Below are 13,380 nucleotides of genomic sequence, written 5' to 3' on the forward strand. Positions count from 1 at the left end.
GTGACAAATGTAGGGCAACTGCTCGTTTTGCGCTTTGTTTTCCCTTGAGTAAAAATATTATTTTCAAGTAAAAATAGTTTGTAGGCTTCTAACCTCTTTCATAGCATTGAAAAAAAAAGGCGGATATTGCTACCTATGCGGTTAGTTTTAAACATGTGATGATGACGGCAGTACAGCGTGCTGGTGTAGCAGAGAAATCCCGGCCGAACGCATCCCTGCAGCCGGCGCAGCGCCATGCAAGTCGCCAGAGAAGCGCGAGCTTCACGGACAGGTTCCCCAACCTCCGTCACAAGGCCGCTCGGAACTGGTTTCGGCGACTCTCCGCCAGGTGCATACGTCGTCTGCTCGGGGGTGCTTTGAACGAAGGTACCTGGCGTGCTCTGTAATACCGGAGCTAAGGATTTCGCCATGGTGACTTCAAGAGCATAGACTACTTATCTGAATTAAATTTGGACAAACAAAAATTTGAGTGCAGTTGGCCTTTAAGCTACAGCACATAGCCGTAACATCCCCACTCAGGTGAATTGGCCAGTCACGATGATAGCTGCTGTCAGAAGCTTATGGCTATTTCACCAATTTCCGTTTGTCTTAAAACAATGCTGCTTAAATTACAAACTGGCCAACTGCACCTCATCGAGTATATTTTACGCTCCTAGCATTCTGCAGTAGCCTTGTTTAGTGTTAAAGAACTACGTATTTGATCACATGTGAAGACTGCGATTTCTGTTAAAGCATTTTGTGCTTTCAACCTGAATTGGTTGACGCTCGTCAATTCAACACTGGCTGCAAACTGATTGTGGTGTAATAAACATAAAACCAGGATAGAGTAAAAATACTGAAGAGTAAATTATGCTAGGCTTATACATTGCACAGCGTAGCTGTAAGCATCAAAATTCAACTTTTTAGGTTTCACGAGGAAAAGCTCAGCATAACTTGGGCCAGCTATGAAGGTTAACTGCAGTGGAGGGCTATAGGTTAAGTCAGGCCACCTATAAATCTTTGACATGCTTCGAAATCTTGGCACACAGGCATTTTTTTTCTGTTCTACCTAAACCAATGCTTTGGACTTTGGCCAAATGTTTTGTACGGGTTAAACTGCACAATGCAATTCCAAATAAGAATTGAACAAACGTACTGTTGTGTCCATTCGAGAATCCAGTGCTTGCCCAATATCGAAAATTGCCTCCAGCAATCAATTCAAGAAATGTACTTGTATGTCCAAGAGACAAGCTCAAATAAAAAGTTACCCTACTTCAACTGCATTCCTTGCATATTTATTTATTTGAAAATATTTAGCACGAAAACAACAGAATGGTACAAACAGGCAGTGCTGTCACTTTTCGTGCTCTCTCTCTCGTGCTGTGTTGTTTTTCCACCGTTTATTAATTTTAAAAATATGCCACATTTGCCATTTTAGTTGTTTTTATTTGTTTTGATGTTATGCTGTGTTGCCAACGAAACTTTGTAAATGTCTTCCCAAGAAAAAATATGAATACCTAGCATTTGTAAGTGTATGCTTCTTGATGGATAGCAACTCTCACTATATGAAAGTGAAGCCAAGAAAACACCAAAGTCATCACAAACACTGAAGAATGTTTATTGACATGGCATCACATCACTTGCTGGACAAGCAACAAGGCACCATAATGCTGCTCACACAAGAGTGCGAAGCATGCTCCGCGGCTAAAACCACTTGATAAAAATACAAGCAGGCGCTTATCTGCCCCAAGGTGACCCTGAATGAAAATGTGACATGCGCAACACTGGAAATCAACAAAAGTTATTGGGTCAGGCATAAGTGAAAAGTGCGGGCAAAAGTCGAGGGCACTTTCATGTGTTGGATGACGAGACTGCTGGCACAAGACGGGAAGGATCGAAGGGTGGTAACTCAGTATTGTATGGTTACAAATACGTGCAGATTGCTACTCACTGGACCAAAAGTGCTTGAAGACCCTGATTTTAAACCAAAACTTTCTATGACTCACCAGTGGAATATGCCATGCCAAAAAGGCATTGCAGAAAAGCCAACTTTTTCTGACAATGATAATGATCGTGGGTAAAGAAGTGCTGAAAGAAAAAAACGCTTCCTGCAGTCAGAAACAAATCAGGACCCTCGCGGTGTGAAACCAACATCTATTCCGTGACACCATTGCAACATGGTCAAAGTAGTTTGAATCTGGATAGCGGTGCATCGAGATGCAAAATTAGACAAAAATGGTGCACCTCACATTCTAATGACGACGACAGTTGAACACGAAGCTTTCGTCAAGCAAAATCAAGCGGCGAAGTTTCAAAGCCACTGCGATCAAAAGTCCAAACAGCATGCAAGTAAAAGTGATAGCTCAAACAGGCAACGTCCAAGCTCAGATGACAATCAAGCAAGGAATCCCTTACGAGAAAACTGAGTTAAACTGAAAGGCAGGTTCTCCTAGACACCCTTCCCACTAACTTATAACCAAATTCCTTAAATGATCTCTTGCGTCCCTTGTACCCACCTAATTTAGCGGAGGCAGTGTGGGACACACTCCTGCATTTCATATACCGACCCACTATTTTTCCCTTGCTATTTCCCACCCATACCCGTCGTGAACTTTAACTAATCGCTACTTCTAAGGGGGTCTGATGCACTAGCAAGAGGCCCCCGGGTGTTTTTTTTTACATTTCAATAAACGTTAATAAAAAAAAGCCATTATTGTCGTAAGACAAAAGCGTGCACGTTTTTTTTTTCCTTGCAATTATAGCAACTAATGAACACATGACAGAACAAGTAACAGAGAGCAATGATGAAAGTGACAACCACAGATTTGCACATAACTGTGGAGAGGAACTCTCTGGATAGAAGACTGAGCAATAGAAGAGCACAGCAGCTGCGGCTGAACCTTCCCACGCAGCTGAACAGAGACGAAGAATACGGCAAATGGACAAAATTAAGGGTTGGGAGTCTTAGTAGCCACTGTACTTTCTTATCAACCAGGCGTATGGCTGGATGGTATAGATGAACAGCAACGTGGGAGCTAGAGGACTGCTTGCTGGCGACACTACTACCACCCAGTAGTCTGTACTCCACAGTACACAGTAGGAGGAAACAAACTGGAAGTGGGACTGCGAATTGCCATGATGTTACAAATGAAAAAAGTGCTGCATGGCTGTCACAAGTCAAGGTCAATCACCCTTAAGGGGAGGTGCCAAAACCCCTTAGAGAGGGGATGAAGACTTAGAGAGAGGATGAAGACATGACATTTGAATCTAGTGGCTAAAAATGAACCATTCATGTAGCACCCCACCGCAAAAGGGGATTGATCTTCACTCATTTCCTGAAATAAAGTTTAAAAGCAATTCATCCAGGGCAGTTGCCACCAGCACCCTAGAGTAGTATGGTGGAAACACACCACAATCTTTGCTTTTGGGGTCTTTTACCGGGCTGTCTACCAAAAAACTCAAATTCTTTTTTTCTAAGGGGGCACCCTGGTCTTAAACGAAAAACACAACATAGTTTTTACAGTTAGGACGATAAAAATTGGGTGATGCATGTGGTTTTTCATTGAAATTGTAGATATGAAGTTTGTTTCTGTGTAAAACAACTATATTCAACTTTATTTGGCTTTTATGTTTGATTTTTTGACAGCCTTTGTAAAAAAACTGCTTGAGGGATGCAGCTGAACAAGGTACCGGTGAACTGTGCACAAATCAAGGACTGACTGCCATAAGACTAACATTATCATTATATATGGTCTGTAGCTGAAATGACAGCTGTTTGAAGTTTGGGCCTGGATGGCAACACCAGTTTTCCTGGTTCCCATTTTCTAGGCCCAAACTTCACATGGCTGTAACTTCTGCTACAGACCAGATAGAATGATAATGCTAGTATTATTGCACTCCTTGACTTGTGCACAGTTAACTGGTACTTTATTCAGCAGCGCCCCTCCAGCAGTTTTTTTATAAAGGCTGTCTTAACATCAAACATACAAATCCAAATAAATGTGAATAGAGTCGTATTACACAGAAACAAATTTCATATCTACAGTTTCAATGAAAACCCACATGCATCCCCCGATTCTTATCATCATAACTGTAAAAATAAAGTTTTTGATCAAAAACTGATGTTCCTTTTTAACTCGAAGCTTTCTGGCCAGCTCCGGCCTCAAAAGGTCAGCTGCGCCTGATCAAAAGGACTGTCAACGCGGCTTGAGCTCAAGGCATCCTGGAATGAGGACACCTCTCTGAAGCATTTTGCGCATTTAATTAAAGTTTATTCTCTCTCTCTCTCTTGCGACTTGAGCCAAAGTCCAAAATCTAAACTGCTTCGACCGTATCAGAAGGGTGCAGTCTGACAGACAATGGTTTCATAATGCAAGGGACACTGGTTCCATTATGACCATGGAAAGCGTTTTTTCTTGAGGTGCTTGATGTGCTTTTGCTTATCCTCATCGCTTTGTGAAACTCACTGTGTAAAGTTAGCTTTCCTGCAGTGCATTATGTAGCCACATTGAATGTAATCAGTGAGGTCCTGAAAGCTTCACTTTAACAACAGGAGTTACGTGCTTGTCAAGACCCTCGTCTCACAGCAAACTTCTCTTCACCAGCAGGCACAGGCTAGAGCCCAGTCAGCAGGTGCTGCAAAGACATGATGAGAGTATTTAAGCACGAACCTCAAGATGGAAAGGAGGTGGAGCAAAGAGCAAGAAAAATGCATCAGGAGGAGACTGCAAGCTCTGGGATGAGCAAGCTAGGTGTGGTGCTGTCAGGACACTGATGTCATAACCCAAGCCTGGGAACAAGCGGAGCAATAGCGCAGTTGTTCCAGCCTCCTCTGGAACAGCGATTCAGCTTCTCATGACTACCATCTTAGCGACCATGACTGCTCTAAAAAATTTGACACAATACCAGAGAACCTTTCAGAAATACTGGACTGCAACCCAATAGATGGTATTCACTGAAAATTTCAGAGGGAGATTTCTTCACCCGACAACACTGGAAACCACCACGTCTGTGCCTGCGCATTGTGCCCACACCTCGCAGAAAAAAGAAAACCTCGGTGCATATCGTCTGCACCACTTCAACCTGATTGTCGGCCTTAGTATTAAGAGAAGACCTATTAATTGCACTCAAATTACGTGGTGGTGCTCTCCTTGCCCTCAAGAACTTTGCATCACTGTAGAGTGAAACTGCGGCTATGAGCGAAAGCGACACGGCATGCCAGAGGCAACGCTGCAGTCGCCTGCGACTACCGATGTTGACACAAGTGCCATTTAATGAACAGTTGAAAACAAAAACCAAATATTGCTTTCGAAGAAATGCTTTATGCACACGCCGGTTTATATTTATATTCTATATTTATATTAAATGAAGCCAGTGCACGTGATGCCATCTCCCGAGTTGTGCCATGCTTGCACCGCTCACCCCCTTGCTGGTAGCCATGTGCTCGTACCGTGGTCAACCTCAAGTCTTCACCCCTTTCCTTTGAAATCCTTTGTGTACACGCACAACTCACCACATGCTATCGAAAAAGAAGAAATAAAAACGTGCATCACTAGAAAGCATAGCTGCTACCCCAGCAACAAGTGGAGGGGGCACCCTTTTGTTTGTTTTGCCCGAGACGACTGCCTAGAATGGCGGATTACCAGCCCGCGCATGTGCAGATTGGTAATAGAAAAAGGTCCATTACTGCAATCTCATGGAGTCCGACGTATCACAGACGCTGCGGCACATACATGGCGGCGCACACACAGGGTCGCCCACTTGTGGGCCACACCAGTGAATACAACCTATGAAGTGCTATACCCACCACCAATATAGCATTATCTAGGTGCAGTCAGAAACACTTTTTTATATGTTTACACGTACTTTCAAGCGTTCGGAGGGTCAACATGGCTGCTTGTCACTGCTTCTGACCGATCATCCATGGGTCGATCCCACCAATCTGGCTGCCACAAATCACGGTAATAACGCGGAAGTCTTCAATTGTGGGCCGGACTGACACACACGATTCGCGCCAGGGCTGTCAAGCTGGTGTGGCAACTTTCTGATCGCGGCGTTAACACGCCACAGTGGTTCGAACACTTTCCCAGTATGAAGGTAGCTATTTCTGTCGTCGTTGGTTTGTCGCATAATGCATGCTTTATTGATGTTTAAGTTCAAGACCTGGCAAGCTTCTCTAGCTCGCCCAGAATTTCTCGATACGCAACTCTGAGCTGACGTGTGAGCACGTCTGTTTGTCGTGTGGTTCCTTGTTAATGAGCCAGACCATGCAACTGAACGGTGCGAATGCAGATTTGATGCTTTCAGCACGTTTCACTTTTTTCTTCGATCAACAAGAGAGAAACTGTCAGTAATGCTCGTAGAAAGACAGGGCGAGTCAGAAATGCTGCTTGGACACTTCCTAGTACCATATAAATAGTGTACTTAATCTTCCCGAGAGCCAAAGCATCATTTTAGGTTGTAGTGAAACAGACCAGAAAACACCCCTGCCCTTTTTCTTGTCCGTTCTCTTTGAAGCACTCCTTTGTTTATGTATTGAAAACCAATTTGTGCAGCGGCACACTTCATTAGTTATTTGTGTATATGGCTAATTTTTCACATTTTAACATTTATATGTTCTCATTGTAGTATGATACTAATCTTGATCAGTGCATTTTTGAAGCAGAGGTGTTTTCTTCAGGTGACAGTTCCTTTTCTCTACAAAAAAGTGCTTGCTGTAAACAGCATCAAACAACAAAAAAGGAAATCTGTTTTAAGTAAGGAGGAAAAAGGTTTCACGTCAATTGGCTGAGACAAAGATTATGGCACTCACTACACGTTTTGCGGTTCCCGTAGGGCTAACAAGCGATTTGCAAAAAACTGGACAACACTTCCCATGGTGCGGAAACCGAAGATGTACTCCTGCAAATTAAAACACGGAATTATCGCTGCCCCTTCAAAGGTAGTTAATTGAACCATTTTGGCACTTGATCTTTAGAAAGCTTTGATCGCGTATCACACCAGGCTATTTTGTGTAACGTTGCCACTTTCACTCCGGGTCGTTGCACATACAACTATATCCGTAACTTCCTTTCGGACCACACGGCTGTTATTCAGCTCGGTGACCTACAATCCGACACTATCCATTTCCCAACCATTGGCACGCCTCAAGGCGCAGTATTATCCCCACTCCTATTTAACATTGCCCTAATTCACCTTCCCAGTAAGCTCGCCGCGATCCCTCGCTTACTCCACAGCATATACGCCGATAATATCACGCTGTGGACCACCAGAGGCAGCGACTTTCAAATCGAGGAGGTTCTCTAACAGGGAGCTGACTTAGTTACCGCCGCCGCGCAAGTTGGGCTTGGATGCTCACCTGAAAAATCTGAGCTTTTAATCCTCCCTGCCAAATCAACCGGCAACCCAGCCCAGACACCCACCATTGAGGTCCGGATTGATGGTAGAGATGTTCCCCAAGTGGTAGTCCTGAAAATACTTGGGCTCTGCATACAGCGCAATTGTGCAAACATTAAGTACCTAGCACAGCTGACTTCTCAGGTGAATCAGACGATCGCCCTCATCCGCAGGATTGCTGCCCGCTACAAGGGGTTCAAAGAAACGGAGCGTATCCGGCTGATACAGGCATTTGGGCTCAGCCTTCTCACTTACTCTCTCCCGTATCTCTTGCCCTCGCGTACCGAACTCTCTAAAGTCAACTGCCTCATTCGAAAGACCTAAAAAACGGCGCTACAAATCCCTCAGAGCACTACCACTGCCAGACTCGAGAAACTCGGCATTTACAATACTGCGGAGGAACTCATTGAAGCCCACCTTATCGGTCAGCTAAATAGGCTCTCATCCACCCCCACCGGTCACACTCTCCTTGTTACTCTTAACCTTAAAGCCCCTATCCTCTGCGATGACAGGCTCCCGGTACCAGCCGACATTCATGGCTCCCTCACTATTTACCCTTTACCGCGCAATATCACCCTGTTTTCAACAAGCAGCGTAGGGAACTACGAGCACAAGCACTTACAGAGAAATACCCCGTCCACCTCACTACAGTTTACGTGGACGCAGCTTGCTATCGATGGCAGGATGCATACGCTGTCGCAGTAGTAATCAACTATCCCAACACTCCTCCTCTTAAATCCCAAACAGACCGCACCAACTGACCCGCTGAGGCGGAAGAGGCGGCCATAGGTGACCGGTAAAAAGCGCAAATGCTCATGGGTGCATTGTCTGCTCCCGCGGAGTTCTGTTACTTCCGGTTCGAGAGCTCTCCTGACCTCACATACGCCGACGGCTTTCACGCGCGCTTGTGCTTGTTGTTTATCTGTTTCCACTGAAAAAAAAAACCGCTCATGCTTCGCACATTCAAGGTGTAACAACAATGAATTCTACTAGGGGCTTCTCTGAAAGGTTAGCACTCTGTGATAAATAAACAACACGCACACACGCACGTGAAAGCCGCCGGCGTACGGGAGACCAGGCGAGATCTCGAACCGGAAGTGGCTGGAGCAGACAACGTACCCATGAGCCTTTGCGCTTTTTATCGGTCACCTATTGCGCTAGCCCTTACACATAGGCCGCCCCCTATCACTATCGTCTCGGATTCGAAAACGGCCATTCGAAATTACGCCAGAGGCATGATCTCGCCCCTGGCGCTCGGAATTCTCCTCAAAAATCCTCCTACCATACAAATAAAGCTGATCTGGACTCCGGCCCACATGGGTGTGGGGGGAAATGAGGCAGCACATAGGGCCGCTCGAGAGCTCACCGTCCGAGCAGGCCCTAGCCTCGAACCCTTTCACAGAGCCCTATCAGCTCGGGACAGTCTCTTGACCTTCCAAGACATTACGGCACATTACCGCCTCTCACGCCGCCAGCTCCCCCCCGCACACCCGGATTTATCCAACAGGGAAGAACGGCTATGGCGACTGGTGCAAACCCATACCCTCCCATGTCGCTACCACCTGCACCATATTTATCCTTCCGTCTACCCCTCCACCAACTGCACGGCCTGTGGAGCAGTGGAAACACTGGACCATCTTCTTTGGAACTGTCCCCACAACCCCTATCCTCTCTTAGCAGACGGTGGGCACTCGGCTGAGGCACTGGGCAGCTCCGACCTGTCTACCCAACGGGTGGTCACGGCGAGGGCTGCTGCGGACACCGGTACGCCGGTCACCACGTCCCCTAAGGGGCCTTTAAAGGCTCAATAAAATGTTTGTCCTCCTCCTCCCATGGTGAAGTCACACGCGGTTCTGCACAGATGGCATCTGGCCCCATTTTGTCTGACTGGCAATGAAAACTGCCTGCTTCAAAATAACAAAGACATTTTTAAGCCACATTTATATTCAGGCAAAAAGTGTTGTGCAGCCATTGCATGTAATGTTGCCTAGTATGAAAAATTGTGCTCAATAGGTTTCTGAGGAAAGCTGGTTTCGAGAATTGCATTGTGCCATAGGACAAAACAAAATTAACTATAAATGAAAAACAACACAACAAAAGTCCTGAGTTTTGCCATGCATATTTTTGTGCTCCTTTTCTATCATGTTTACAACCAACATAGCCATACTGTTAATTACATTGCACCTTTGGTCTCATAGGTCACCCAGAAAGGAAATCAACTGAAGTCGAGGAAGTAGTGTAAGGAAAATTCACTTTATATTGTAAAACAACAACAGTATTAATGTATTCTTGAAAGCGTAAGAAACAACAGCCTCGCCTGGACCTTTTTCAAATGTAAAATAGTTTCTTCTTGTCTTCTTTTTATTTTATGGTGAAGGAATGGGGCTGCTTCTTTTCCTGCAGCTTGTTAAGTTGGCCATTTTTTATGTGATCAGGTATTTAAGCATTCATCAGTAGACGTGTCCTGATCAGGTATATCTTGAGTCCAACTGATTAAAGCGTATTCTGATTTTTATCATGCTAAGGGTCATATTCCGAATGCTCCCCATGAGCACAAACGAGTTGCAGTGAATGAATGAAGATAGCACGGAATTCTTTTATCAACACGTAAATGCCTAAGACTAGTTCACATACTTGAACAAATCACAAGCACACCATAAACTTAATGCGGTTGCCCAGCAGTTGGGCAACACGCCACTATTTAAACTAAATGCATATGTTACTCGATAGTTTCCCTCCAGCTTAGAGACTGCCTTTTCCATGTATTTTCTAGTTCATAAATATACCATAGAATGCTTGGCTGCAGCAGCTCTCATAAATTACAAAATGACAAGAATAAGATGGGCATTGCTTCCACAGATGATCCCTTTGTATCATTCCTGACATGAAATAGCCAAGTGAATCTTTTGACCTTGGTAACAAATTGTTTCAAAGCACAGTGCAAACCGTGATGAACAAACAGCATTGCGTCAGGTGCATAGCCTGCGACACTGTCCAGCTGAAAAAAATATCTAATGTCTTTCTGCTTCATTTTCCCGTGTCTACATATGCAAAGTGCCTTTATTAACAATAAAAGCAGGGCGGTAGGAGGGGTGTAAAACGTTTAAAGAGCGCACTGCAAAATAATGTGACACGGTTTTTTTTTAAATTATGTATGAGCTGCCTCACGTAAGAGGCATTTCTTACAACATTCTTAGCCCTGTATGGCTTTCTCACACAGCTTAGATGTCGTGCGAAAAACGCAACTTAGTCTAACAGCTCAAGGCGAGGTAGGTGCACCTTCTCCCGTTTGCACTCAAGAGTTTACATGAAAAGGCATTAAGTAATTGCATCATAATCGAGTAAACTGAGGTCACTTCACACTATGAGGCACAGGGCAGTGTGGTAGAACTCTCACCCAAGGATCTTTAGCGTAAACCAAGACATCGTGTACAGAAGGTTAATTTTTTTGGCTTTATAAATTCAATGCAGCCCCAGGAGCCAAGAATCGAACCCAAGACATTGTACATCCCTGCAGCCATAGGAAACAATGTGAGATCTGAGCAATCTGGCACCTGAGAAATCTCATTAAGATGAATAAAGCTACCGTGCGATATTACTTAGTGTTTACAAAAACCAATGATAGACAGCATAGGGGCACTAGATACATCCTTGCTTACACAAAACTCAAGAGTAAAATTAAAAAATATGTATATATGACGCGGGCATCCGAGGCACGGTATATCTATGGTGTTGACTAACACCATGTACTGTGCCCTGGCCGACCACATAATTTATGTTCCTGCCTCCACTGGAAGCTGGAAAGCACTGTAAACGGCCCTGTGGTCAGCCATAACCCATTACACGCCCAAGACTACAGTGCAAACTGTCGTGACGGAAACCACGTACGGTGCTGTTTGCACGAAGGTCACGCCAGCCCACCTCATAGATTGTGCTATATCGGTAGTGCATATAACAATTTCTGGTGGGACTTCACTAGGTGGTACATATAGCATCATCCATAAATTTTCAACAGTAAAAAAATGAAGGTAGTAATTAAGCAGTGCATGAGCTATCCCTACCTCTTCATTGTTTCACTAGTTACTGAAAGACTTGTATTTGAAAATGTCAGGCTGGAATGGATGCATAGACCAGGTTGGTTTTTTGACATTGGCATAAATAACTAAACTTGATTTTTAGTACACACGCTGCTGTCTTCATGGCTATCAACTACCGTGTTACTGTAAACCCTCGCTTGAAATGTACACGGAGTGAGAACGCACTGGTGGATCTAAAGTATACCATCAAATAGAAGCCAGGAAAAGTCGGGAACCCGTTTGGTTGTGACAAGTGGCCTGCACTAGAATGGCAGGATGAGTGCTGCAGGCAGGCTAGGGGCACCGTGACTGCAGTCAGGAGATGCTGCAAGAGAAATAAATGGAACATGAGGAATGAAGCACCGTTGAGGCAGCAGTAAGTAAACAATCTAGGATGACTAAAAAAAGGGCAAACGAAAGCGAAGACCACACAAGCAGTGCTCTTGCCCGCCCTGCGTTATCCAGGTCGTTCCCGCTGAATTTCCATCGGTTATTGAACGCCGATTGGCCCCACTATTAAAGATGAAAACACATAACGACGTAAGCATCCCTTGGCAGGCACTCCGGGCAGCAAAAGTGCTGGATGCAGCAACGAGTGCAACAGGCTAAAGTAGCGTGTTACAACGCCCTCACGAACAACACGCACACACGAAAACCTTGCCAACAGGGACCTGTCACGCTCCTAACTTCACCAACAGATCGTACTGCAAGTTCATTTTTGTTACAATATTAAGATCGGTTAGCACAAGGCACGTTGTCTAGAAAAAGCGTCGAGGAGAACAAGTGATGTTAATGACGCCACATTAAAGAGACAAGGAAACGTCATGGGCGAGACGGGTTTGCAATGCGAGCGAGTTCCCGCGCCGTGCAACAAACCGTCAACAGCTCGCGATCGCCGACAGACGCGAACAGAGAATGCAAGACGGTGAGAACGCGCCGTTAAGAATTTCGTAAACGACGCTAATATAACTGCCGCGAGCAGAAAGCAAGCTTCGCAGTAGGAGATATGCGAACTGATTGCAAACCCGCCAAAAAACACTCACCTGGTCGGCCGATGGTGGACAGTTGAACGCCCACAGATAACTGCAAAGCTGTAGTGCCAGAAGACGCTGGAGCTGTTGAACGACGACTGACAGGGCGACAACCATCGCCAGTTTATGAATTCTTGCGTTGTGAACGCGACTACTTGAATCGCTACGGCACGTACGCCGTGTAGGCAGCACTCGGAAAAATGTAAACATACCGCGCGGGAACGCTGCGAGCAAACGTGACGTCACATCCGCCTAGCAATGCTCCTCACCCGCCCAAAAGGTCGGTTAATTCCTCTCCTGAAGGGCAGGTGGGCTACTGCATAGAGTTTCTTACAATGTTATTTGTATGAAACTCTATGGGGCTACTGGACCTAGCGGCCAACGAAGATCACGGTTGGGGGTCGCCACACACTTGTCACACCCCTCACCCCAAGTTTGTTTGTCCTACACAAACACGAAACAACACCTGTCACCCCGGCGAGTAACGGTCTGGCGGTCTCCGTAGTCTCGCACTCCGCCTGAGCACAGGTGTCGATGCAGGTGTGGCAGCATCGGGTGCCGCCTGTATCACTCTCGCACCGTCCGTCAGCCTTGCAGGTGTCGCAGGACTTGCACGTGGCGCCACAGTGGCGTGAGTAGCACCCCCTGGTGCTGTGCTGGCAGCGGTCGGTGTAGCTGGCTCTCCTGCCTGCTGGCTTCCTGAAGGGGCGGCTGAGGTTGCCAGGCGTGGCCTCACATGGTCAGCATGCCGGTGCCACGTGGTCCCGTACGACATGCGGACGAGTAATGATGACGCACTCCCTGGAGAGAGCACAAGTCCAGCGGACCAGGGTGGACCAGGCCGGAAGTTCCTGGCAAAGACCAGAGCCCCTGATTCTGGCAAAGGCCCAGGATGGCAA

At 45.8% G+C, this 13,380-nt stretch overlaps 1 long non-coding RNA gene across 1 annotated transcript; it reads right to left on the minus strand.

Annotated features, from left to right (window-relative positions):
- Positions 1–4,155: 4,155 nt before the first annotated feature.
- On the minus strand, positions 4,156–12,765 carry LOC144168699 (uncharacterized). The gene is made up of 3 exons (XR_013322205.1): positions 12,494–12,765; positions 11,656–11,775; positions 4,156–4,614 (listed from the first exon to the last, which is right to left on the minus strand). It is a non-coding gene; the product is annotated as an uncharacterized LOC144168699 (long non-coding RNA).
- Between the last annotated feature and the right edge of the window lie 615 nt (positions 12,766–13,380).

Source organism: Haemaphysalis longicornis, unplaced genomic scaffold (genome assembly GCF_048455015.1).
Source record: "Haemaphysalis longicornis isolate Haplotype H1 unplaced genomic scaffold, Haemaphysalis longicornis Haplotype H1 scaffold_2, whole genome shotgun sequence".
NCBI classification, from domain to species: domain Eukaryota; kingdom Metazoa; phylum Arthropoda; class Arachnida; order Ixodida; family Ixodidae; genus Haemaphysalis; species Haemaphysalis longicornis.